The 27,082-nt window shown below is 43.5% G+C and overlaps 1 protein-coding gene across 1 annotated transcript in view; it reads right to left on the bottom strand.

Annotated features, from left to right (window-relative positions):
• The window catches only part of HIVEP2 (HIVEP zinc finger 2), a 134,145-nt gene that overhangs the window by 86,954 nt on the left and 20,109 nt on the right, over positions 1 to 27,082 (bottom strand). The window contains exon 2 of the mRNA XM_068675088.1: positions 13,040 to 13,145. The gene's annotated coding sequence lies outside the window, so the exon portion shown is untranslated. The remainder of the gene's footprint in view (positions 1 to 13,039; positions 13,146 to 27,082) is intronic.

Raw genomic sequence — 27,082 nt, 5'->3', positions numbered from 1 at the left:
TACTGACTCCAGTGCATTCTATTAGGAACACACATTAATGGGGTGTAGGCATATTGTTTATTAAAAATAGAGAGACTACCAGCTTTCCAAGGAGGCAACAAAACAAAAACCCAAATAAGAAAATTGTTTTTAAAAGGTTTCTACAAATTTTGAAGCAAGGGGCAGTCCTGGAATAGATGTTTGGTTCACTGAGGACAGCACAGCATGGAGCATTTACTCACTGTGGCATACAACATTACACAAACCAGGACACTGATGTCAGAAACATAAAAATAGTTATGCTATTCTCATTTTACCTGCACATCAACCTCTTAGGGCTTTTCCCCTAATGCTAGCATGGGCAAAACAGGTAATATTGATTATAATTGAAAAGTTAAAGTATTATAGAAGTAGAGATTTCTGAGGCTACATATAGATATTTTTTTCTGTTTGAAAGTATGAATCTGGTATTTCCTTTGCATGCAAACACCCCCGAAGAAATCTAAGACAAGTAATAATGGGTAGAGTGGTGGTGGAGGGACGTGAGTTTGTTTGGGATATTTAATATGAAAATCAACATTTCTGTTTTGGGGAAATAGGTATATTTACAATTAAATTTCAAGTTACCACTTTCTATGTAGCCGTCTAAGCTGTTTCCATTTGGTAGCACTGTTAGCAGTAAATAACAGCTTTTATGCCAAAGTTGCAAAGCACATCAAACCATCAGACTAAGGAAGTTGTTTCCTACACACCTGGAAACCAGATTTCAAAACTAGCACTTGATAGCAACAGCCTTTTCTGAAGCTGCAATAAAAGGATTGGAGGGTTCTTCCTTTCTCCATATTCAGTTGGTCTGTTCAATAACTAGCTCATTCACAGCTGAGTGACCATAAGCTGAGGAAAACATACTTTCATATTCAGAGATATTAACTAAAAATACTCTTGAAATCCATTCTTCACCAAAATTCTTAAAATAAATTTTTAGAATACGGTGATGAAAAGTAATACAACTGCAGGAGTCTCAGGAGTCTGCTCACACCGTATCTATGCCACCAGGCTTTAAGGAACCAAATAATGTTAACTGTCAAAACACAATAGGTTTATTCTTGTGTGCAGTTACTAGAGTCACATTTAGGAGTTACCATAAAGCTTTTTATTTCTTGGTGAAAAATGATAATGACTGTAAAAATCTGTTCTGAAATCACATCCATTTCAGACCGAAGTTTCATTTCAAATCTGCACAAACCAGCTTTGATTGTTCACAGGTGCTGACAATAAAAACCCAGTTCTGAGTGGATACCGTTTGTAACTCCATCTGGAATGGGAAACACAGAGACTGGCTTGGGCTACAGAAAGCAGGGGGTGGAGAGGGACAGCAGAGGAATCACCCTCATCCTTTACCATCATGACCCCAGTATCCACTCCGAGGAGCCATGGGGTGCTTCAGACACTATAGGTGACTGCTTCATCCCAGAAGCCCCACCAGCACCTGGCACTTGCAGGAAGGGCAGGGGGAGGTGAGGGGAACATCCCAACCACCACATGAGAAGCCAGGCAAAGCTCGGCTTGTCGTAGAATCACAGGGGTTTGGATTGGAAGGGACCTTAAAACCATCTAGTTCCAGGTCCCTAACTGAAAATCATGAACGGTTTCCTCTAAAAGAGGTTGCTTCTTTTCCTCTTGCAAGAATTTTTCTGATTACTCAATAATTAGGGAAAGAAGACATGGATCAAACCCAGAATTCATTCTTTAAAAAAGTCAAATTTATTAATGAAAACACAACCACCAAATCACAATGCTTTGCCTTTCTGTTTATATATATATATAAACACCACATGATATAAAATCTTCAAGAGACTTTCCAAAGATTTTGCCTCAAATGATGGTGTCTCTAATAAGTCACATTCAAATCCCTTTCTTCCTGGGACTCCCTCCAACCATCAGCGCTCATTGTCACCTTTGGAATATGTTAAAATAAGGAGTAGCATGACCTTGCCTATTTGGCCTAAAAAGAGGGGGATTTCTCTTTGCTCTTATTGGAATGAAATTTTCTGGGTTGATCAAGCTCACGCACTCATAAATTTGACTCTTCCCTCACTGACGTGTCCTTTCGTTAAGAACAGTTCAAAAGTTCAGTTAGCAACAACCCAATTTCTTAGCTTGCTGAGCAGGTCTCTGGGCTAGTTAATCAAGAAATTAGAGGACTACAGTGCATGGCAGTACATAAACCACATTTGATATTATTAGTTGCTGTTAATAAGCTTATACAAAAATGCCAACATACACTTATTTATGATTTTAATTATTTATAGAATGAAGAAGCAGACTATCTGCGAGCAACTGGACTTATCCTCTAAAAGATTTCCTGCTGTGGAGCTGCCAGTCTCTCGGTGCAACTGTGGCCATTCCTAATTAAATAAATAATCTGCCCTAGACAACCTCACTGAGTGCCAGCCATGAGCACCAGGGCTGGGTGACAACAAATCACCGCAGGCAGAGTGCCAGTGCTCCTTCATGGAATCCAAAGAGAACGATGATTTCCCTTCAGCAAATGTTTTGCATAACCATTTGCCACAGTTTAATTGATCTCTGCTACAGCACAGTAGTAAAAACCTCTCCATTTCTATGTGTTTTTGGAGAGTACTTCATGTTCTGTTGATTTCCTTCTCTCTGTATTTGGCTGACTTTTTGCATCAGTTGTACAGCTTTTTGCGTAGAATCATCTACCCCTCTTTTTTAATTTAGGGAGAAGTCCTCCTCATTATCTCTTCTTATTGACCCAGACTCATCCTTCAAAGACGGCTTTAAGACTACGATCATCCCCCACTTTGATTTCCACCATAACCATATCAGCTATACCAGCCAAACTCAAGTTACTTCCTTCTCCACCAATCTTCTCTTATCAGTACACACAAAACCATTCTTTAATGTTTAACATTTACTGTACTATACAGCTATTTAGGCATTTTCATAACCGCGGGGAAAAAAAGTGGAAAATTCCCACTTTGTGCTGAGATATTGATCAATTTTAAAATCCGCTGCAAGATCCCACAATCAATGTTATGGAGTGACTTCAGGACCTGACAGCAGCATAAACATCAGCAAATTTTCATGGGCAATCAGAGGCATCTCAATTACCTGAGCACTGCCTCAGCTATCGAAAGGACAGCCTGACCTACTGGGTGGTCAATGTCTTCCTATGCGCTGATGGTCTTAGAAAACCTACACAGGAACAGGGAAGCTCTTGGGTGCTCTTGTGTAGAAAATTTCTCCTTACATTTATGCACTCAAAATGTGAGAGGTGAGTTGCTCCCCACCATGCAAAGGAACTCAGAAGCTTTGGGGGGCCAGCAGGGGCTGGGGCTGGACGGGAGCTCCCAGGCTCTGGCCACCTCCTGCTTCAGCCACTTCAGTCACCAGGCTTCCAAAGAGTTGGATGCGCGCTCCTCTCTGCACACAATTCACCTTAAGGTACATGAGCACCCAAGCAACACAGGTATTTCACAGCTCTCAAAACACTGTTTGACCGCCTACCACCTCTTGGCCAATTGGGCTGACCCATAAAAGTAGAAGAGCAATGATGGTTGCTGCAGAAAGGAAAGAGAGAGAGCAGCACATGCACTGACCCTGCTCTGCGCGTGAGGACGTGGCCTGTGGAGCACGAAGAGCTTTCTCTGGTATGCCCTCAAGCCCGCTCTGCCACAGGGAGGGCTCCAGAAGAAAGAGGGAAGAGTACACGGAGAGAAAGAGCTTTAAACTCACAGCGCAGTCAACTTCCCTAAATTTCATCCCTCCTCCTTGTTCCCCAGTTTCCATAAATAACCTAAACAAAGGCAAGAACTGCAGAGGCAGGGAGCCTGAAAAGAGCTGCAGTTCAAAAATACAAAAAGGTGGCAAGGGAATTGAATAAAAAGACACGTTCCTTTTGGAAAAGAACAGTGACATCCTTCAGCCCGGTGGCACATCAGCATGGATGTAGGTCGGTACCTGGAAGCAGGATGCCAGGCCCCGGGTGCTGGTGCAGGAGGCACAGCAGAGGTGCACGGCGAAGGGATGGGAGCTCTTCAGCCTGCCTGAGAGGTCTGCACTGGAGGGAGAATGCCTTGGCCATGCCTGCCCTCGCATGTTACAGCCCAGCAAATGGCTCCCGTCACTTCACATGCCTAGTATCAGAAGACACTTGACATTTTCCCTTAAAAGTAAAGGCGCCTTAATGTGAAAAACATCTCTTAATGACTAAGAATAGAGTCAGCAGCAAGCATTTGCACCCAAAGAACTCAGTTCCTCCCACATTAAAGCAACCTCCCGGAAAACTGATTACAAACAAATTAACAAACAACTAGTGTGTCTATCAAAAATAATTGTTTTGCTGCTGGAAAAGAATTAAAGATTCACAGTGCCTGCAAAACACACTGAGGGTTAAATCTGATTCCTCATTGCTGGACTGACGGTTAAGGTGAGGGAAGAGGAAAGAGCTCCTTGTGTCGTGCAGCTGCAGCTGCCTTGCTTGCAGGGCATCTGTGAGAGGGGTGAATTTTCTCTAGCAGCTGAGAAATAAATTCTGCCACTGATTGAGAGATTTTGTTTTTCATGAACATCAACCATCACTCTTACACTTTGACCTGGCTTTGATTTCAGCTGATTCAGCATTGTATGACAGCATCCCAAGTCCACGTTTAATTTTTTTTGCTTCTGATTTTCAGCACTGATCAAAGTAAGTAACTATTAGCACATCCCTGCTTAACTGCAGTGTGATACAGGAATAGTCCTGCCCACTCCAACAAAGACAGCAAGACTCTGGTCAGTGTCACAAAGTCTGTTTTTACCAACAGACACATGTTCCTCTTGGGCCTTTCAAGCACGTGCTTTCTATATGTTAGGATATACCAGTAAGGTACCCAAGTAAGCTCAGGTCCCCATTCTTTTACCAAAAATGCATCCGTCTTTATCGTATGTACTACTGCATACTGCAGAATATTTCAGGCACCACTGTCCAGCAAGAGCTATTCCCTTTTGTGCAGAAAAAAGCACTCTCAGAAACAACCTCTCTCTCCAGCCTTCATATCCACAACCTTCTCCTCCTTTGCAGGAGGACAGCTCGCAGTGCCACCGCTCACAAAACTGTTCCTGTTAGAGAAAGGGTGATTTCTCACCTCTGTGGTTCTGGAGCAAAGTTTAAAAACACAATTACGAGTACAGCCCAAGACTTCAGAAAACAGGAAGCAGAAATGGCAGAAATGATTTGGAGGTTTGGGACTTTGGGCTGGGTTTAAATCTCATAATTCTTCATATTTTACTTCTCTTTCACGCTTAGGTAATGATTTTCAAATGGCACAGCTAGCAGTGCCAATGCTTATTCCACAGCAATCTTCTTCAGCCTTCTACCATGACGGAAGTCACCACAGGCTGAGAAAACATCCCCTGGCAAACGATGGCACTAGGTGAGCCAACCCATGCCTCCTTAAGAGAAGCTGCAAAGCATCTGAGGGAGAAGCATTTTTGGGAGCAAAGCTGAGCAGAGTGGGAAGGAGGCAGCTTCACACAGCCTTAGCTTCTTTTCCCAGTGGAGCAGAGATTGAGAAGGAAAAACACCACAAGCCTCTCATCTTCTCCAGCTTGCCACAAAAGAGGGATGTATTTTTCAGTAAGATCTGGTGAGTCTGACACTGAACTTAGCTCAAGTGACATGAAAAGTTAATGTTTAGGAACAAGGTAGGTGGAGAGGAGGAGGAGGAAAGAAGACATTTGTTATTTGATGTAGATTTCATTCAAAAGCTGCTTTTCACAGGCAGAACTAAAATTTCCATTCAGCTGTTTATTTCTGGTAGCCTAGATAGCTTGAACAAGTGAAAGAAGAGGGATCTAGAGGGAGCCCTTATCCCTGCCTTCCTGACAACTGTTCTTCCTCAGATAACTTAGAAGACAACCAGACACATTTTTCTGACTACCGGTCTCTAAATGCAGTTTTCCTGTTTGGAAAACCGAACAGTGGTGGGGTGTTCCTCCCAGAGAGGCAGGTGCTCCCACTGCACTGCTCTCCAGGGACAGAGGGGGCAGCGTCTCAAGCCCTGCAGAGAGAGATGGAAGAAGGCAAACATTGAAAATTGTTATGGTGTTTATTGCCACCAGCGTTCAAGCATGGTATGAGTCTCAGGAATATTCACATTGGTGGTGTTAGGCTTCCCAACGAGGTGCAGAGAGCAGCCGGAGAGATCCGCATCCAGCCACCAACCGTAGTGCCTGCAGCAGCCTCCCAGCATGGCCCCGCTGCACCCACCAGCCCCCAAAGGCTCCTTGTGAAGAATGGCACAACGCCCTGATGCTATGAACTTCGCAGCTGCTGCTTGAAATTGGCTGGACTGATGTATCAAAGTAATCCAAATGGTTTCTGTATCTTTTCTGTTCACCTCAGTCTGAATTTTCCTCCTCTGCACCTCTGACATCCTCTCCCACTTCATGTATTACGATTTTCTCACTCTGTTTTGTCTGTCTTACATCTGAAAACAACTTTTCCCTCATGCACACCAGAGCATCCTCGCCTTCCTGCTTTGTGCTCTCCCCAGCCCCCTGTTGTTCTGGGCTGGCCCTTCTGTCTTTGCTGTTTCCTCACTCTTTTCTCTTCCTGTCCTTGATTTCTCTCCTCCTTTCGTTTTCCTTTGATGTTTCCTGGTGCTTTCTCTTCATCCTTCCTGCCAAACTGAGCGAGGTACTCCATTGGGAGATGCTCACCAGAAGCAGCTGGCCTGTTCTGGAGGGCTGTGCTGGCTCAGACACCTACGCAGGCGCCCGTCGCCTCGCCCACTGCACTGCTTGCTGGAATGAATCCCGCTCTTCACCCAGGGTCCTGTGTACCACCCATTGTGAAAAGTCAGGAAAATGAAGGTGCCCTGTAACTTGAGGAGCATGTGCTAATTTTACATCCACGTTTTCAATGAGCTACGCCTGGTTTTTGTTCTGAGGGACTGCATAGAAAGCATGACAACAAATCTGGGGGACTGTCAAACACAGCAGTAGCATGTGGCTCATGCTCCCAGCACTGCCCTCTAAAAAGTGCCTGCTTCAAAGCGACCCTTCCTTCCTGCCCAGGTCTGCCACCCCAAGGGTGAAATTCACCCTTTGCCGAGTGCCAGTGCAAGGTTATTTACTCATTTCAATCCAATTTATGCCCTTAGAAAAGATTTACTTGTGTCACGCTGCTCTCCTGAGCAGGGACAACTTTCCCCTGAGTGGAACCTCAAAGGCAGACTTCTCACCTCAGTGAAAAAATGTCTTGTTTTTAATATTTTTTTTTCCTGTTGTGAGTCAAGAAAAAAAAAAAAAAGATATAGATAAGAGAGAGATGAATTTTATTCCTCCTGGCACAGCAACAGGAAGCAGCCAACCAGCCTCCAACGGCAGGGCTCTGTTCTCTCTGCAGTCACACGGAGAAACCTTGCCGAAACCTATAGGCCAGATCCACTGATAGGTTCTGGCTGCTTTGCCTGTTTTAGCAATGCAAAGCAGCTGTAAATCCAGTTTAACTTGCCAGTTTCTGTCAGCCTTACTGTGCCAGCTTAGCACTGCTGCTAGCCTCAGAAATCCCAGCAGCCGGAGGTTCCCCCCTCTCAGCCCAACTCCGGGCCCTGGAGGCTGATCCTTCTTCCACCCGCTGGCCGCTAACACAAGGAGCAGGACGGCCTCAGGCATTTCTTCTCCCTGAGCAGAGAGCATTTGTCACACTCCCCTTTCCCATGTGCATGCAGCCAGCTGAGCAGATCAAAGGGAATCCACTTAATGATCAACTCCGGTTAGTCCCTGGCCACTTGTCCGCTTGCTCCGGATGGTGACTCCCGACCCTGCCCAGGAGCAGGTGCATTACTGGGGCAAGGCTGCAAACCCAGGCAGGCTGGCAGAACAAAACACCCCATTTCCTTGTACTTTTATAGTTCTTTGGAGGTCAGGAAACAGAGCTCAGGCTTGTTTCCTGCTCCTCAGCCAGGGAAGATGGGGGAAACTGGAGGTGGATGTAGAGAAAGGCAGAAAGAGGGCAGATCAAAAAGATCAAGGAAAATAGTAATAAAAAGAAGACAACACTGCTTCACTCTAGTCTGTAAAGCAGTACATCTTGGAAAAAAAATAATCTCCCCGCAACCAAGCCTCTCTCTCCAGGGATACACAACAGTCTCAGGAATTAATAGCATTTTCTTGCAACATTCAAGTGCTGCTGCACTTACAGTCTTATAAAAAAATATCACTAAAAAAACAACCTCTTCTTTTGCTTCTTGCCTGAGAAAAACACACATGAAAAGAATCTGAGAGAATGTGGGGGGGAGGGCGCAATCATGTCAGTTCTGATTTTCTAAGAACAAAGCCTTTACTTTATATATAAATAAGTAAACGGGAGACATTCGGCATGTTTTCTTTTTTTTCCATCTCACTCTCAGCCCCTCACTCTGAATGCATTAATACATACACCTTAAGCACAATCGAGCTTGTCGTGTTGCCATGGAACTGAAACCTTTGCAGTTTGGATGGTGATGTACGCCAGGAAGCATACTGTTCTTACACTTCCTATAACAGAAGCAAAAATCACTGCATAGCATTAACTCCCTTAGTATTTAAGGCATTCAGTGTCTTTCTTGTCTGTTCTTCTTCACACGGAGTTTGCTTTTTCTATCTTGCCACATGCAAATGAAATGCATTTGACACAGCTATTCTTGTCTTTATGAAGTCAATAGCTCACAAGCTGAGCACGCTGCAGAAGGTCCACAAGACGACGGACTTTCCCTTTTTAATAAGAGCTGTTTGCAGGCATGCAGCAGCTGAAACGAGGGCTGGAGAAAGCGTAAGTAGATGCAATACACGTGGATACAACAATATATATGTCAAGGCAGCATTTTCGTACATTTTGGAAACCTAGTCAAGCATATTTATAGCTAACGCTCTTGACGCTCAATGTTCTTTTGTCCAGACAGCCAAATTACAGTATAAAGCTCCTGCAGCAGGCGGCAGGTCTTTCTACACCTCTGTTTCGTAACTGATGTTGGTGGGCTTTCAGTGGTGAGCAGAGCTCTGGCCATTTCAGTTACAGGAAAAATAAAGTCAGTACAGCTCTGCGTTATCTAAAGCTTCAGCCTACAATGATTATCTTCAACATATCTGAGGTTTTTGCCACAGCTTCTAAAAATGGCTGTACACACATTGCAAATAAATCAATTTTTATGTTCAAAGCAAAAACAGGGTATGCAAGTATCCAAGTTTATTATAAAAAGGTTACCATAATAAATAAATAAATAGCCATTCACATATATAAACATTGGATCTGTACCTGCTGAAACAGCTGGAAGCCTGTCCATGATCTGAAGCCAGCCCGAGGCTTTTACCTCCAAAGTTAAATATTTGCATAGCATTAAGCTTAAAATTAAAGCATTTGCTGAGGAAACTTGCTGACTCGCATATAGGGAAAAACAAGAGGGAATTTAGCTTCACTACACACGGGGGCAGATTCTTTGGATGCCTTCCCCATCACATGGATTCCTGGACAGCACAAGGACAGACAGACTACCAGCCTGGGAATTCCCCCTTCGTTTTCCGGAGGATTTTGTGTGTGGCTCGGATAGAAAAGCAGTAACCCAGGTAGCTACTTTATGAAGAAGGCATTTGTGCTCACTCCTCATCCCTCGACCACCTGGTAACACTCCTTCCCCAGCAAAGAAGGGCTCCATTCACCCCACGCCTCCGCCCAGCAGGTTCCCGCATCCCGCTGCCACAAGCCACCTCTTTCTTGTCCACAACTCCTGGGGCTGAACCGGCCGGCTCGCAGCGAGCGTTTCCTGCAGCAAACCTGCCCCCAGGGACGTGAGGTTGTGCCTGCTCATAAGGAGGCTTTCTGAGGCACGTTTTGCCCCCGTGCCGGCACAAGGCACAAAAGTGCTGCTGTCTGTATGTGCTTTCACAAACTGCAGGGAGAGTCTTCTCCAGCACCCTCAGGTCCCCTCTGCTCCCCTCCACTGATGGAAAAACCAAGCTGAACAGCGCTGACAAAGCCTCTTTCCCTTCACTGGCAATGAATTTCTGCTCACACTATGTCCCTACCACCCCTGCCCTCACCTCTGGTTTAAGTCAGGCTCTCACCGTCGGTTTTCTTGTTACAGGAAAATGTATATTGTGTGACGATGAAAGGCCGGCGCAATGTCAAGAGCATTAAAAAGACCCTGGGGACTGATTAGAGTCAAAAGGGAAAGGATTTATGACGGCTAATAAAGTTAAATCTCTCAGAGTTCTGCTTATCCTTTGCAATTCCAGGTAACCAGATCTTATAGGAAAAGTTATTAAAATGTTGGAAGTTATTACTGTCCCCTTTGAAAGGGTTCCCTGATAGGGAAACCTGTGCTCTGACTGCAGGCACCTGGCCAGGACAGAGCCCGGCTCACCAGCAGGGCTGAGCTGACATCGAGGAGACAAAGAGGGGGAAACTTTTCTCTCCACCAGCACCGTGCTTCCATGTGGAAGAGCTACCGCACAAAGAGGGAGGCTCTCACCCTTCATTCCCAGCTTGTTTGCATACATGCACATGTCACTGGAGGATGCAATGGAACTGCACTCCACAGGTTTGCTCTGAGGCTTTTAAAACACTTCATAATGTAATATAAAGTCAACATAATTTTATAAGATGTTAAATGATTTTCCACACTGAGATGATGAGATAGAGAGGGTGAATAGAAGAGGAGGGCCAAATTCTTTAAAATATTGGCAATTGTGTACCAATATCTAAATTACACACACACTTTACTGGATAACACATTTTCGTTTTCCTACCACTTAATAATCATAAATGTGGTACATATGCCCTTTCCATTTTCTCACTTTTGCTATATTACATCCAATTTAATTTCCTGTGGAAGTCTGTAATCTTTTACACTGTGCCTGCCTCGGAAGCCTTTCAGCAATAGGCAGAGTGCAGTCCTTCAGAAGGCCTATCTTTTATGAGCTTTGCTCCTCCAGACTAGTTTCCTGAAATGTTTGCAATGCTATATCAGAACTGGCCTAAGAGGAAAACCAAAATAACATCCAAAAGGAAAAACAACCAAGAAGACCTTCACTTCCTTCTGACTCCTACATTCAACAGTCAAAAGAAATTTCATAATTTCATTCTCTGAGAAGATGGCAAATCTGTGATGGTTAATATCTCCTATCAGAAGTTCTCCCAAGGTGTGAGACATGGCACCTCTTGTTATACAGCTCAAAAGCGGACACCTCGCTGCTCTGCTTCCTCTTTGGTCCCAGTGAACACAGACACCTACAAGCAGTCACCACTGTGGCAGCCATCTCTCCCCATCAGCTGGCCCTTAGCTCCCTGAGATATCTGCTCTCCCAGTGACAGGTCACCTTCCACCTAAGAAAAGGGAAATGTCAACCAAAACACATCCATCCTTCTTTTGAAAAGATTCCTGTGACAGCAGGAAACTAGCCTAGCTGACCTACTGGGTCCTTCCCAGACCTCTGCCCCTGCAGAATGCAAAACACATTTTCTTCCAACTAACTTTCCTTCAGGGATTACCAAGGGTTGCCACAAAGACACGTTAGAAGCCCTTTCAGCAGGATCCATGCTCTCTCACTTCAGTGGGAGACGTCATCCCCAAGGGCTTCTCGTATAGAAGAACCAGAGCTCAGCCAGGTTTGGCTACCTCTTCACCATTCATAACCTAAGTTACCTGAGCTTCAAATGGCGCTCCCAAAACAAAATGAATTGTTTAATGAAGCATGAACTTCCTTTCCCTAATCCCTGTAAGATTTTGTATTGCTTTCCATGTCTCACACCACTGATGCAGCAGTAAATCAGCCACATTTCTGACAAACATCTTCAAAACTTTACACAAAAATACAGTGCGTTTAATCCAGATGCATACTTTTGGAGCAAACAGTTATCTCTCCTCATCATTTTATAACTCTTGAAGCTACACCTGGAGTTTCATTGAGTCCTCTCCTATGTTATTTTGTCAATCCATTTCCTTGTAATTTTGTTTCATGCTGTATCTTTAACACTTAATCTTTAAAAAGTGGCTAATCAGAAAAAAAAAAAAAATCCCCACAGAGAACATTACTTAAACAAGTCTCAGATGCTACGTGCAGTGCAATCCAACTCCCATCAGCGTGAAGAAACATTTTTCTACCAGCTTCAGTGGGAGTTGCATTGCAGCTATAAATCAGATGAAGATGCTCCATGCTAACGGCTATGTGGTGTGCTATAAACTGCTCCAGAACATAAAACAATGACATAGCCATTCTCATAAAAACAGTTTGCTCGTGGTTTACAGTACCTGAGTCAGAACAGTAGGAAATAAAAACATGCCAGATATTAGTGACTTGAATTTTTTGTCTTTGTAGACCATAAATTAAATTGCCTCCTTTCACAACATGTGGCTCAGTCTCCGCTTCCTTTTACAGGGTGAGGAAAAAAGATTCAATATACAGATTTAGTTCCTATCAAAATCTTATTCAAAGGCAGTGGGTGATGTAAAGCTAAACATCAGGGGAATACCTGCCATCATCTGGTTGAATTTGGTAAAATTGAGTTAATTTGCACTTCTTTAGGGATTCATTGGTGTGTGAAATTAATCGAATTCAGATTGGCCAGAAACTGAAAATGGAATGAAGGAGAAAAGCAATTAAAGACCTTTCCTAACACAAAAATAGTACTGCTTTAAATGCAATGATACAGTTAAGGTACAAAACCCTTCACGCCAATGCCACCACTGCTTCCTCCTTGAGGAAGAGAGTAGTAGGCTGCATATCTACATGCCATCATTACACCAGGATAACTTCACCCAAAGAAAACATCGGTAGAAGGTTTCTACCAACAGCTGTAAATGAATACATTTTCATCTACTCATAGGTAAAACAGTTCACTGCTCTGCATATGGACCAGGCCTAGCAGATAAACATCTGTTGGAACGGCTCGGCATAATTGATTATACATGTGGCTTAACATTTACTTCATTGACTTTTAGCACCTTTGTGTTATTGTTCCTGTGCTGCTCCAACAAGCGGTGGTTAATGTAAGATGCAGAAGTTCACATACCGTATACTTATGAATAACTGGTTCCCAGAGATGTGGCAGTGATAACATTGTCATCGTATGATTCAGGGTTGCTCGCTGCAGATCACATATCAGGAGAGGGTCCCACCTGAAAACAGAACAAGTCCAGATATATTGTTCATCGTAATCAGAGGTTTACATCAAGCTTTACTAACACATTTGTGCATTTTCACGTATTTCCCCTCTGCATTAACAGTATCCTCCCAGGCTCATAGAAATCATTTTGCTGTTCACAACGACAAGCAAAAGTTCACTGATGTAGGCAAACCGTTTGGCCACTGCTCCAGGCCAGATTTCAGGCATGATCTCAAGGCAGCGAAAACTAGTTTCCACACATAAGCTGTAACTGTTTGGTGGACAGATAAAGATTTCCCATGTCAGGGATTTGACAATAATGCAGCGGTGAAAGGAATTACCTTATCAGTGTGGCTCAATCTTTTTTTTTTTTTTTTTTTTTAAAGTTGAACGTCACCAGTTTAGAAGATGCACCACCAAAGATCAAGGGATCTTAAGAGAGCATTACTTTCCTAATGATGACTACAAGCATATTATTTGATCATCTAAAATCACTTGTTAATCTGTTGTTAAATATTTTCATATATGCAGATATAGAAAATGATTTTATACTAGCAGCATTGTCTCCAGTGAAAAGGTAAGTGGCAGAAAACAAACTTTCCAAGAGCTGAAAAAGCTTTTTCCTGCTAAAACTAAAGGCAAAATCACAACTGATGGAAACAAACACAGGCTCAGGCAACCTTAAAAGTCTACAGCCCTAAATAAACAAAAGCTCACCTGGGCTGTATATCCCCCTAAGTGTTTGAAACAAGAGTTAAGAAACTCTTGCACGTAAATTTCATTGACTTATGCTGCAATGCATGAGGACGTGAATGAAGCTATAAAACACAGCTTTGACATCAAAGGCAGATTAATTGCGTTCTCTTTTATTTTGAAAATGTGGATAAAATGACTTACAGGATACCCAAAAATATACCCAGACACACACAGACGTACAGACACACCCGCAGCGGTCAGAAGTCACAGAAGAGATAAAGCCTCCCCCAGAAGAAACCAATCTTCCTCCTGCTTTGCAAGCTGCTTCTCATCCTAGGGCAGGAGGTTTTCAGGAGGGCAGTCTGGTAAATAACAAAGAATTTTAAAGAAATGATGTTTTCAGATTTTACCCACAGTTTACATTTTTTAAATTACTCTAATGCTTCTTTGACTCTTCATACCTCCAAAGTGGCTTGGCTCTTGTTTTTATTATGCTTCACCGGCCAGCCACAACGTCACACAGCTCTCCAGCACCACATACTTCTGCATTTTCTGCCAGCTAAGCAAGTCAGTGTCTCTGCATTTGGTCTTTAATAACAAGCTTAAGCTAGGAAGAACACATCCATGGTCCAAAACAAGAAAAAGATACTCACAAAGGGTACACTTCCCATGGCACAATGCTAATATGTAATACCTAGTGCTTGCCTGCTCAGGATCAGTATGAATACAGGTTGGCAAACAGAATCAGCTGTATATAATACATATAATGCCAAAGACAGAGGTGAGACACTGATTCCCAGCGTGGGACACAGCAGTAAGGAGCCCACCAGCAGAGCAAAGACTGTCAGGATGGCTGGGGGCAAGCTGCAGATGCGGGGCCCCAACATGCCCCTGCCCCGGGCTTTCTGCAGGGCTCCCTTCATCCAGGGACAGCATCGGTGGGCAGCCAGCTCCCCCAGCTCCATGCCTACACTGCCCAATTGCAAGCTGCCAGGAACCTTGTGAATGTGTGTGAAATCAGCTGGGGACTGCTGGCAAATAAGTGCAAATGCTGGCTGAAGCACGGAGGGTAAGGTAAATTCACCCTGGTGGGGATGGATGGGAACATGATGTGCACGACATCGACCGCCTGCGAACGCTTTTGTTGAGGACAGAATGCTCACAGCAAAACTGACAGCACTCCCCACCTTACAGACAAAGGCTTCAGAGCATGAGCTTGTGAAAGCTACTCATCTGCCTGGGGAGTTTTGCCCAGAAAGTACACACAGAGGGCTCACCAGTCCCTCATTTCCAGAAATGCCAAAACAGTAGCAGGTATCTGTATTCCTAGGTAGACATAGGTATAAAAGAACAAGAAAGCACTACTTTGTAAGTTAAAGCCAAATACACTTAAGGGTAAATATTCCTTAAAAATTCTTTCTCTCCACATCCTGACTTGGTATTATAAAGGAGTTTCCTTAAAACAGACATTTTTCAGAGTGTTGGACAGATCCTTTCTATTGACCTGCTTAAATTTTGCTTCCCAAGCTGCTCTGTTTCACCTGTGAAAGCAATTCTTTCTCACCTATTTCAGGCTTAGAAAGAACTTTCCCTCCCAGAGAAATCATCTGTAGCATCTTTGCCACAAAATGATGCTGCTAAAAATGGCCAGCTGTTTTCAACAGGAAAACACAGTAAGATATGCAACGCATTCTTTTTCTGCTTGCAGATTTATTTGGAGTCATTTAATCAATCTTTCCTTAATGACTGTGCCTAATCATTTAACTTGCATTACCTCATTTACCTTTTCAAAAAACTGCTTGAACTTTTCAGGTGAATAAGTCACGTAAACTTTGTTGTTTTTGTTGTTGCTGCCTGTTAATGGTGCCCTTGGAAAATGAACAGTCTGAAATAAAAGTCCTAGATCACCACAGGAGTAGAAAAGAACGACCACAAAATAGCTCCGTCTTCTACATCCTCAACACAAGTATATCACAACACGAGGCACCAAATGAAATGCTGTCTTTCATCTCTAATGAATTAGTTGAAAACTAATTCAGGCTGGTAGCAGTCAAAAGCCGTCATTGTCATCCTGCTGGTCAATGTTATCTATGGACTGAGTTTGGAGTTCTCCATTTAATTCTCTTTTGACCCTTTTGCCCAGATTCCTTAATGGATTCTCAATCCTCTTCTTTGCAAGGAAGACCATGGTCAAGATTTTCAAGGCCACAGGGCAGGTACTGTACTCAATGCCTATTTCCTCTCTGCTCGCAGTTGAGATGGAGGGAACTCAGGGACTGTGCATGAGAATGCCAAAATTCCTCAAAACAAACCACTTCTGGTGGCGCGGGAGGCGCTAAGGAGAAGCTGCTAAGAGGAGCCCGAACTACTCATGAATCTGACAACTTTCAAGATCTTTCGCAAAGATTTCTCTGGCAGAGACTTCCTAATGTCTTTCCCTCGGTGAGAAAGAGATAGCAAAGTTCTGAAAATACATTTTGACAGAAATGGCAAGTCCTAGAAGAGCCTCTTTAAAGCAAAGGCAAAGTCTTTCTAGGTGAAGAAGACAACTGGACACCTTTGTGAAACCTGAAAGTGTAAATTATATAGGAGATACATAAGTAGACAGCACTGGCAATTATGGAAATAGCTAGTGAAGACAGGAATACACTGGGGAACTGGCACTGAATCTGGGTGGGGGAAAGATTGGGAACTAAAGATACAAATCAATACAGTCTCTACCGAAAGAGAGAGCTGTAAGAGAATACACCCAGTTCTTTTCCAAGCTGTATATTTACTATAGTTGACAGTAGTAATCTCCAGTGCCAACAATTAAGACCTTCATTTTCACGAGTATACTTCTAAGTAAATGCAAATATCAGGCACAATTACTTCTCAAAACTGAGTCTATTTGTCTTAAAACAATCTTAAAACTGTATTTAAACATAATGAACTACAGGTAAGTTACTCTTTTGCCCCGAAGAACTTTTCTTACAGCACTGAAGAAGAAAACATGTAATTGTTTGCACCATAAATGTTCACATTACTGCATTCAGCACATTCACACCAGAGCTGAGGAGATCTTACAGACACAGGTGTTGAGAGTACGCCTATAAAGCACTGTTGTGCTCTAGGGCTTAGCAAGGTTTTAGCAATTCTTTCTCCACCTTCAACAAATACTGGTTGCTGGCTGGAAAAACAAATGAGGACTTATAAAATGGTCAAAGTATTTAAACCCACATGGTTAGATTGGCTAGATACAGGCACCAAATTGTTTTTTAAAGTCAAGGCTAAGCAATACACCTCAGAAATTCCTCCAATACATATATTTTACTATGATTCTCAAAAAATCTATAGCTACTAATTACAAAAAATACATTTGTGAATAACCTTTCAGAAAAATATATTCTAAAATGAAAGGAAAAATGTAACTAATGAACTGAAAACACATTAACTTGCCTGAACTACAAAACTTTCCACTCCTTCCCTCCTCAGAAATTTGAGGAATTAAGAAGGGAATTACAGTCCTGAGCCCGACTTTCCTGGCACTTGCCAGTGTCGGAAGTTAAGCGTTATGTCAGTAAAGGTGAGAAAGCCCCTCTTTAGTTCTCTCTGACATCCGAAGACATATTACACACAACATAGCACTTGTATACCTTACTGGGCAACATAAAACAAGGATGAATCAGCTGCCTGTAAAATATGCCAGGCTGACATCCACACGCACACCGAAGACCTCCTCTCTGTGCAGAACAAGCACAGAGAAGCAGCAACGTGAGCTGCTTCCCGAACCGTGTTTGCTGGTAAGAGCAATTCAGTTCTGTGGCTGTAATGTCCTAACACAAACAGACCGCATCAACATGTAGGAGAGGAAGCAAGGAGAGAAAGCAAATACAGCTACAAACACAGGATGAACTGCTCTGCTGCAATCTACATGTATCCTCCATCAGACAGCATCGGGGGGGTTCCAAACAGATCAGACATGCTCCCCGGCACAAAGCTGCACAACAAGACTGATGATGTGCCAGAAAAATAATGCATGAAAATCCCCAGAGAACCAGCATTTTTTTTTTCCTTGGACTTTCTTTGATAACCTGCACAGAGGGCATTTAAAATCAAAAAATATCTACCAGACTGTCTTTGTCATGATATACTCCATCAGCACTACTTAATTAAGTGTATTGTTCTCTTTCCCACTGCGACTTGCTTTGACCTTTCTCTTTTTTTTTTTTTTTTTTTGACTAATTCTTTTTTTAAATTCTGCCCCTCATTTTCATGAACGTTAGTGATCACAAAATATATCGAGAGTGACAGGCAGTAACCATTACTGGAGGCTGTCACACTTGGACTGCGATGCAGACGATCATCCGGAGGCTGGTACACTAGTGCGGAGTGAGAAGGTCACTCAGTAGCCATCCCTCCCCTCCAAAGAGCAACACTTCTGAAAAACAACCTCCTAAATAAACAGCTAACATCGAGAGCATTTCACAGCAATTTCTATTTCTCTTCCAGCAACAGTAAGAGAACTTCCATATCAGAGAACAAAAGTCATTAAACGGAGCATGCTGTCAGACGTGACAACGCATGTTGGGGCTATGAAAGCAGGGGAAGCAACAGCCAGTTCCCCAGCATCACAAGTACAGGTGAGAGACATGCAGAAGAAAGACAGAGTCAGTCTGAAACGGCACAAAGAGATCTGATCACTAATCAGAGACAGAAACCCATCTGAGAGTCACAACTGTCTCTGCAGGCTCTGAAAGACAGAATTAAATTGGTTTAGTACTATATTCAAAAATGAATTTAATTAGCTGACATTAAGCAGGATAAGTTTGCGGTACCATGTTGTTCTGACAAGCTGTCTCCAGAAGGGTAAGTGGAAGGTAAAATCATATTTTTCAGGATGAGATTACAGACGTGCACTTAGAAGGTAACGGCGTGTCTGCCGAGGGCGGCTTACAGCTGGAGCTGGACACTTCGTCTTGCACTGCAAAGGATGCTATGTGACAGATGAGCCAGGATTGCGAGTTTTAGATTCTGCGTGTTTATTCTTATGGCTGCACAGCTTCATCTTTCTGATATCACCACTTACGTGAAGAATAAGCCTCAGCATAACCTCTGCCAGGAGGTTTGCTCCAGCTTCTCCCAGTCAGTCAGTCCCAGCATCTACTGGGAGCGATGGTGGTGGGGAAAATGAAGCAGACAGAAGCTGTGGCCATAACATGGGGGTAGAGAGCGACAACTCAAGAATCAAGGGTAAAATCCAAAGGGAATCCAAATCAGGTGCTTCCCTGAGGAAGACTTGGAAGAAATGGAATAACAAATTCCAGAGCAGAAGCTGCATGCATGTGAAACCAAACCAGCATCTCTTTTGCATGCCTCCTATTCGGTGATGAACTGAGTTCTGGTGAAAAGCATCTCACTGCCAGCACTAGAAACCCTGGTGGAAATCCAGCAGATTTGCAAAGCAGGGCCACACACCCCAGGCTGTGACCACAGTAGCTACTGCTCACATCACTCAGTGAGGTCTCAGCTCTGATGCCAGGACCAAGCCAAACTCACCAGGCAAGACAGAGGAGCTTTGGCCACCCCATTAGCAGCAATCATTAGGGAGTTGCTGCTCTATCACACGCTGCAATTGCACAGCAATATCAGCTCTCAGTTCAGGCTGGGAGTGCCCTTCCTCCTCTCCCAGCCCCTCTCACCAGACCTGCATTTAGGCTGTGTGTAGCCATTTGCAGGTTTTTAGGAGCAAGCATCACACACCACATGCCCTTCTTCAGCACCACATGCATCACTCTGCTTTAGTGGCTTCTTACACTGATAAACCCCTCCCCGTGTACCCAGCTGTCGTCCCCTCAGCCACATCTGGACCAACAAATTAAATATGCCCTTTCCCATACCCTGTCTCTATGACATCTGCCAGCAGAGGCAAAGCCACTGAGAACAGCAGCTAACAGTTAGGGATGAAGAGTGGCAGGGGACAGAGACCCTCGTTTTACTAGCCATTGGATGGGTCACCTTGAATCTCTCATTTTATGTTTTCTCATGTTTAAAGAGAATTACCGTGTTGCTTTTCAGCTATACTGATAACCACAGATATGAGATATTATTTGCTACTTATGTATATCACCCATTACTATACATAACTAAAGAACTGCCTTCAGCTAAACAAAGCTAGCTACAGGCACAGAACATATGATTTTGTAGTATTAATTCTTAATTATTTCACTCTCTTCCAGGAAACGCAAGTCCACAGCTGAGCATGAATAAAGACACAAGATCTTGACGATAAGAGAAGCAAAACAATGGCCTGACATGACCTAACTAAAGCACAGGATACTACTCCCCCAGGGTAGAAATCTCCTTACTCCAAAACTTCCTTCCAAGTGCTCTGAATATGTCACTAGACAAAGAAACAAGAAATTCACTTTTGCAAGACAACAACATTTTTTACAACAGCATTATCTGACATTATTCCATAAATCTTCCAGCAATCAATGCGCCTTATGTCAGAAGGGACCTTTAAACTTCAGATTAAAACAAATTTGGGGCTCAATCGCAACACAAAGATACATGTAATAAACTTTAAATATGTCCAAAGCTTCACTGGAAAAAGGTCTGCTGAAGGTTTAACAGGAGGCCCTAGGCTCACCCAGCTGACCTGTGTGCTGCTGAGCACCCCGCGGTGCTGAAGCGCTACCGACTGACAGGGCTGGAGCTCCCAGCGTCCCCGGGCGTCAGATCTGACATGGGAGGGCATGTCACCAGCCATCTGTCTGTGATTCCCGTGATAACCTTTCTGCTCCCTCTTCATCCTTATCAGATACTTAGGTTGTAAATTGGGCGTGCCTGAAGACACGAGGTCAGGGAAGCCTACTTATTCGCAGAAGCCTTTACACAATACCACGGGAAAAATTGTAATCATAAATCACCTATATCTCACAATTCCAACATTTTACCATTTTCACAGAACTTCCCATGCAGAAAGTATTCTCAAAGGAATTAATTGTGTCTTCCTCTCAAATCTCTTTTGTAGCCTTGTTTCTGGCCGCAGCAGCTGCTTTCACATCAAGGACCAGACCCTCACCTCTTTTTCTACAGTGGTGCAAACACAGTCAGGAACTGCATCGAAAAGACAGATGCTTATAGGAAACCGGGGTTCATGATTTCTGCTGCATACTGAAAAATTGGAGGTGTTTTCTAGAGCATCTGGTGGCTGCAGAACTGAAAGAGCAGAAAATCAGGGGAGTAGGAAGGCTGACAAATATGAAACACTTAGCGCTTCCGCACAGCTATGCCCTGCTGACCTTCTGTCCCACTCTTCTTTCATCTTTGACCTGAATTTAGATGTCAATGCCACTAAGCCAAGAAGCCTAAAGCCACCAACTGTGCTATGCCCCTGTCAGGGCTGTTTCTGAAGTCCAGCTTCCCCACCCCGCATGCAGCCCCTTCATAATGACAGCAGGTCAGTGCCCAGGCCCCAGCCTCCCTCCGGGTCCCTGCAAGTGGGGCACTGCCCAAAAATATCCCCCGAATCTGACATTACTGCAGCATAGCCACAAAAATCTGCCACTGCAGACATCAGTTTGTTTCCTACAAACAGCCTATACCCAGTGCTTATCACACTTTTAACAACAGTAACCCATGCATGCATCTAAAGTTTAAAGCCTTTACATTCCAGGGACAAGTCAATAAACAACACATACAGCTTATTTTATACAAATGTATTTCACCCAGAAAGAACTGTGAAAACGCTGACTGCTTTACAGCTCTCTACCCCCAGATATTCAGGACTGAAATTCAGTGGCAGAAAGGTCCATCACACCTCCAGGCTTCTTTGAAAGCATCGGGTAAACATTTTAGACAATATGCTACTGGACCATGACTGCGTTAATTATATCTTGCCTTTAGAGGTCTGCCACATCTTTTTCATCTGCTATTTCCACCAGTGTTATATTCCTATACCTTCCACCCATATGCCAGCAGCATCACAACAGAGGTTGTACCAAATGCTTGTCTAAAAATGGATAAAAAATACTTCTGCTTAATGTCCTGATAAACAGAAAGAAACAGTGCTGCCCTTTGACCCAACCATTTAAATTCAGAGGGTGGCTATTCACCTGCTGATGTCTGAAACCTGCCGTTCACTCTGTGGGATCACCCCTGGCCCAAATCTCGTCCTCAAAATCTTTCTCAGTGGCCAGAAACCTTCCACGTTGAGTTTCTCCTGTGATTCACCTCCAACACCCAACCCCAGAAAGAGACCTCAGTAAGATTGGGCATCTGCAAATTGACATCAATAGGGATCGTCCTGGGCTGTAGAGAAATCGCTCAAGTTAGTCTTTGGAAATACTAAACCAGCAAAGAGAGACTGGGATAAGAGTCTAGCGGCAATACATATCCAGGCAAAATCAGCTGGATAGCAGGTATTTAATCATACATGTTTTGTGTTCTTCATACTGAGGAAGAACTGAACACATCTGGACACTGCCTGACATAGGGGTTGCTCTAATATCAATCACAAATCCTGACAGGGGCCTGATGAGTAATACGGGCATCCATCCTGAACTTCTCATGAACATATGCCTATCCAGCCCTCATGAGATGGATAGCTTGTGACCCATATCCTCTGCACAGCCAATAAAGGAAAAGGCCATAGAGCTATCACCTAGTGAACATCTCCCCTGCAGAATACAGCACAGCATTTGAAAAACCATAAAGCCCTCAAAGAGAAGTTACTGCTTCACAAATGGTAGGAGAAAAGCCACAAAGCTGTAAGAAATACAAATATATACATATAGACAGAAATACCTGAGTACTCATTACAGTTGCAAAGAAAGCCTTGCAAATCTGAAATGATACAGTAACACCTCTCTAGCTCTACAACAACTCACTGTTATAGATGTAACAACAGATTAAAATTAGATGAATTCTACTGCTGCCCTGTGCCAAAGCAGGGTATCTGTCATGAAATGCGTGAAGTGTGTTCCTGCCACTGCAACACAGAAAGCTGGGGTCAGCCGCAGGTTAATTATAATCAGCAGCACTGGAATCATCAGCTTAACTTTGCTGTAAAAATTAATAAGCAATAAAAAAATAGCTCTACTTTTATGCATTATGTATTTGTGTGTCAATTTATATTTAAATATTTATAGACATTGATGAGACTTCAAAAATATTATCAGTGTAATGAAAAATATGAAGAAACAACTTGTAATTTATTTCTATTTCCACATTTTATATGAAGAAAACAAACCCACAACGCAATTACATCAATTTACCTATTTTATGTTATCAAAACGTCTTATTTCAGAAGCAGTCACATCTTTCCACAACCAGTTTCTAGCATCCTGTTTCCACTTGTGCTCTTTAGCCGACTAGGAGTTTCGTCTGTTGGTGGGAGGAAAAATTTTGAGTGGCTAGAAGTAAGTGCAACTACAAGAAATGGCTCATAGTTGAAAGACAGATGACAGCAGTATGGAGCGAGTAACCAGAATATTTTTGAAGTCTAAAATTTTTCTTCCTATTGATATAACATGGACAACAGATGGGTTTTTAAATGCAGCTCTTGGTACAACTTTGCATGTGAGAAGGAAAATAATTTGGAATTCGCGGGAATGGGAGCAGATTGTTCCGTGGCTCCAGTTGGTGTCATTCTACAGCCTTAAACTCTGCTGCAAAATACTGTAAGCAGAGCAGCAGGAGTCCCAAAATTCCCCACCCTGGCTCCAGCTCAATAAGCCATTTCTATTCACAAAGTGCATAAGCATATATCGAGAGCATGTGTAGGACCCAGGGATTTCACTACAACTTAGGAATCTGCTTAGAATTCAGGTTTCACTGAGGGGTTTTGCTAAGCAAGCACGAGATGTATCTGGCAGATATTTGGCCCAACACAGGCTTCTCTTTTCTCTGGGTCTGTATGCAGTGTTTTCCACCCATCACAGGATTTTCTTCACCTGCTAAGCAGCATGCTCAGCGAACTCGCAAAGAAAGAAGGGTGTAGCTGCACACAGGAGGCATCCCAGCAACACAAGGAAGGGGACACGATAAGCAGAAAGGACTGCCATCGGGCAGCACATCCTCATGAATACACCAGACTGGCAAAACAGAGGAAAGCAAGGCAAACAGTACCAAGAGCCCAAGTTTAATTACTTAAATTACTCAGCGCAGCCCTCCCTGCTGCCTGCAGGGCCGTGGGCATCGCCCACTCGCAGCAGCTGGGGCAGGACAGGGCCAGGCAGCAAGGCCTGAGCACGCCGGCAGTGATTCACGGCTTCTCAGGAACGTCCATCAGTGAGAAGCGTGCGCTGCTGGTAGATGAACTTAGAGAGGTGAGCTTTTAAGCACTCCTCACCACAGCCATTTCTGACACTCATACTGGTATTTAAAGAGCTCAGTCGCAACATCCTATGTCAGGACAGAAGCTGCGCTAACTATGTCGTCCCCCAGCACAGAGGGGACAGGGGACAGGTCAAGGCACAGGATCATGGGGTGGCTGAGGCTGGAAGGGACCTCTGAGGTCTCCTGGTCCAGCCCCCTGTGCTTCAGTGGTTGCCCATGATCACATCATCATCCGGGGTGGATTGGCATGGCTTTCAGGTGGCCCACGAGCCACACCTACGCAGATGCAGCACAGTCTTCAGGAGAGGCCTGGGAGAGTCCCCGGGGGCTCCCTCCTACAGGATGCATTTTCTGGGGTTCCCAACAGCTACCTTACACCATGCTTTGCTCAGGTCAGCTACCCTCTGAATCGCCTACATACTTCAAAATGTGTATTTTATGAAATGGAAAAAAGCCAGGGTGAAACTGGCAATTCTGCACTGCCCACATTCATCCTTTGAACGGCAGAAACATCTTTGCCCTCCACTCTTCAAAGCTGCTGTTCACTCTAACACTCACCACAGTACAATGTCTTACATTACAAATTCCCACCTCGAACTTTACCAGTTTGTCTGGGAGAAAAACTACCTTAGCCCAGCCATTTTCAGCCAAGAAAAAGAGACAGAACTGGAGTCTGAAGCAGTGCATAGCCCCATTTCTATGAGGACTTGTATGGTCTTTAATAGTGGTCTGCTTACAGTAAATCCTGTGATTATGTATATTGTTTATAGCTCAAAGAATGGTCACTTAAAAATGGCCAAAAAAAAAAAAAGGTTCAAATCCTACACTCAGTTTTAGCACAAAACTACTGGCTTTCTATGGGTCAATAGCAAAACACAGCATCTGCCTACATGACATCCCTGTAAGGAAAAGAAGTGGAACTGACATAAGGAGAATATTGTACCACAAAGGTATTTTTGTGCGTAACTCATACTTGTGGATTTAATTCACATGAAAACATTGTAAGATGGTGTGAATCTTACCCTAAACTCAAAAGCTGTGTAGCAGAACCAGGAACTGAACCTGTGGGTATTAAATCCCTCCTCACCAGCTACTCACTAGACCGCATTTCCTTAGGTAGAGCATTACAGTAAGTGTGTCACATGAGCAGTAGTACACTGTTGGGCTCCTGTGATCACACATGACAAATAGTAAAATTTGCCACAATAAACTAAAAGGCATATTCTGTGCATGTGACACTGCCACTTCTAGTGTCAATGCAAAGCAAATTCCAAGTGCAAACACAAGAATTAAAAGTAGTTTTACAGGTGAAACAAAGCACGCGTCTAAGCAGAGAGCATTATTCTGGTTTTCAGAAAATCCTTTCAAAATGATTATAAAAAATTGTCACTACCATTTCAAATCTACAAGAATTACACATCAGCGGAAATGAAAAATTTCCTTCCTCACTACTGCAGCCAGGCACCTTGCTGCAGTACGCTAGCAAAACCGACTTGCTGCAAAATGAATTGAATTGGCACAACCACAACAGAAAGGAGTTTAATCTACAAGTGCTGCACTGTGGAAAGCAACTGCTCAAGCAAGCATGCTCCATGCAGATAAACCAAGTCTTTCATGCTGCACTTAGAAAAACAAATTCCATTCACAAAGCAAAGGCTAGCTACAAACATCTCCAAAGTTTGGGAAGTTCAAAGTCGGGGTCAGCTGAGGTAAAGAGAGGGAACATGCGCATCTCTGGGTGGTGACACAAGCTCTCTGAAATACAGAAGTGTGTTGCATTGCTGCTTCCAAAGAAACGTGTACCTTGGCAATAGCAGTTCAGCATAGCACGCACTTTGGTAAGACTGATGGTGCATCTGTCTCACCCCCGGGACAAGGAGCTCGGCCCATAAACCGCTCAGGTGATGTTAAACAACCTTCACTAGTACCCAGCTACTGATTTAACACACGCACGAGTTTCAGGGAGGCAAAATGTTTGTGTCTCAGCAACACAACTGGAAAAAGCATGTCTACTGTTTGGCCCCTCAGATCATACCAAGGCCTATAAAGTAAACAGAGTTAAGTGAAAGTAAGCCTGCGATAAGGAGATTTTATTACAGCTCTCCTATCTTAATCTGTTCAGACTAAAACTTCATTTTTAATTTGTCAGCCTAACTGTACAACAGTATTTTTTTCATAAAAAAAAATTCTTCAATCTGCTAAGATAATTCTTCTTGCAGATGGACTGGTAATGACATACAAATAGAGCATTAAATATGAAAAAAGTTACACAACGTATTTTTCTCCTATACATATTTAATCTCATTTTGCACATAGCCACTTTCACGCTGAGCATCTCAAGTACTGAGTAATTAGTGTAAATTACATTTCACTTATTTTTTTTTTCCTCTAAACTGGCAAAAATAGTGAAACTGAGTCGGTAATTATTTCAAGTTTTGCTGCAATATGGGAACAACTTGCTAATCTGGGGATACTTGAGAGTTTGAACCGATAAGACTGGCTTTTAAGAGAGGCAAGGAAAATGAGACAATTGCATACAACAACTCACAGGGCAAGATATCCCTCTCTCAGTAGAGCATTGTGACCTGGGCTATTAACCTCTGACAATCTCTTCAAGGACCCCAGGATGCGACAGTTTGCTCCTCAGCGAGCCGCTCTCTGTGCGTGCGCACACACACACACACACACCACCACCCTCATAGACAACAGCGTCACTCACGGCATTTTCTTTCACCCATCAGCCACCTACCTACTTGCCCTGCTTTGCTCACTCAGGTTGCACTGATCTCAACAGAAAATCCACCAGAAATCAAGGGCAGCCTCTCTTCCACTGCCCACACCTCCCACCACAGCCAGAGAGCAGCCTTGGCTTCTCATCCAAAAGGGCAGGGGAAATTTACGCAAAGGACACTTAAACCCTCCTAATTAACC

The sequence above is a fragment of the Anas acuta genome, chromosome 3 (genome assembly GCF_963932015.1).
Source record: "Anas acuta chromosome 3, bAnaAcu1.1, whole genome shotgun sequence".
Lineage (NCBI taxonomy): Eukaryota > Metazoa > Chordata > Aves > Anseriformes > Anatidae > Anas > Anas acuta.
Note: the sequence above shows the minus strand (reverse complement) of the source record. Positions and strands in the feature narration are given on the sequence as shown.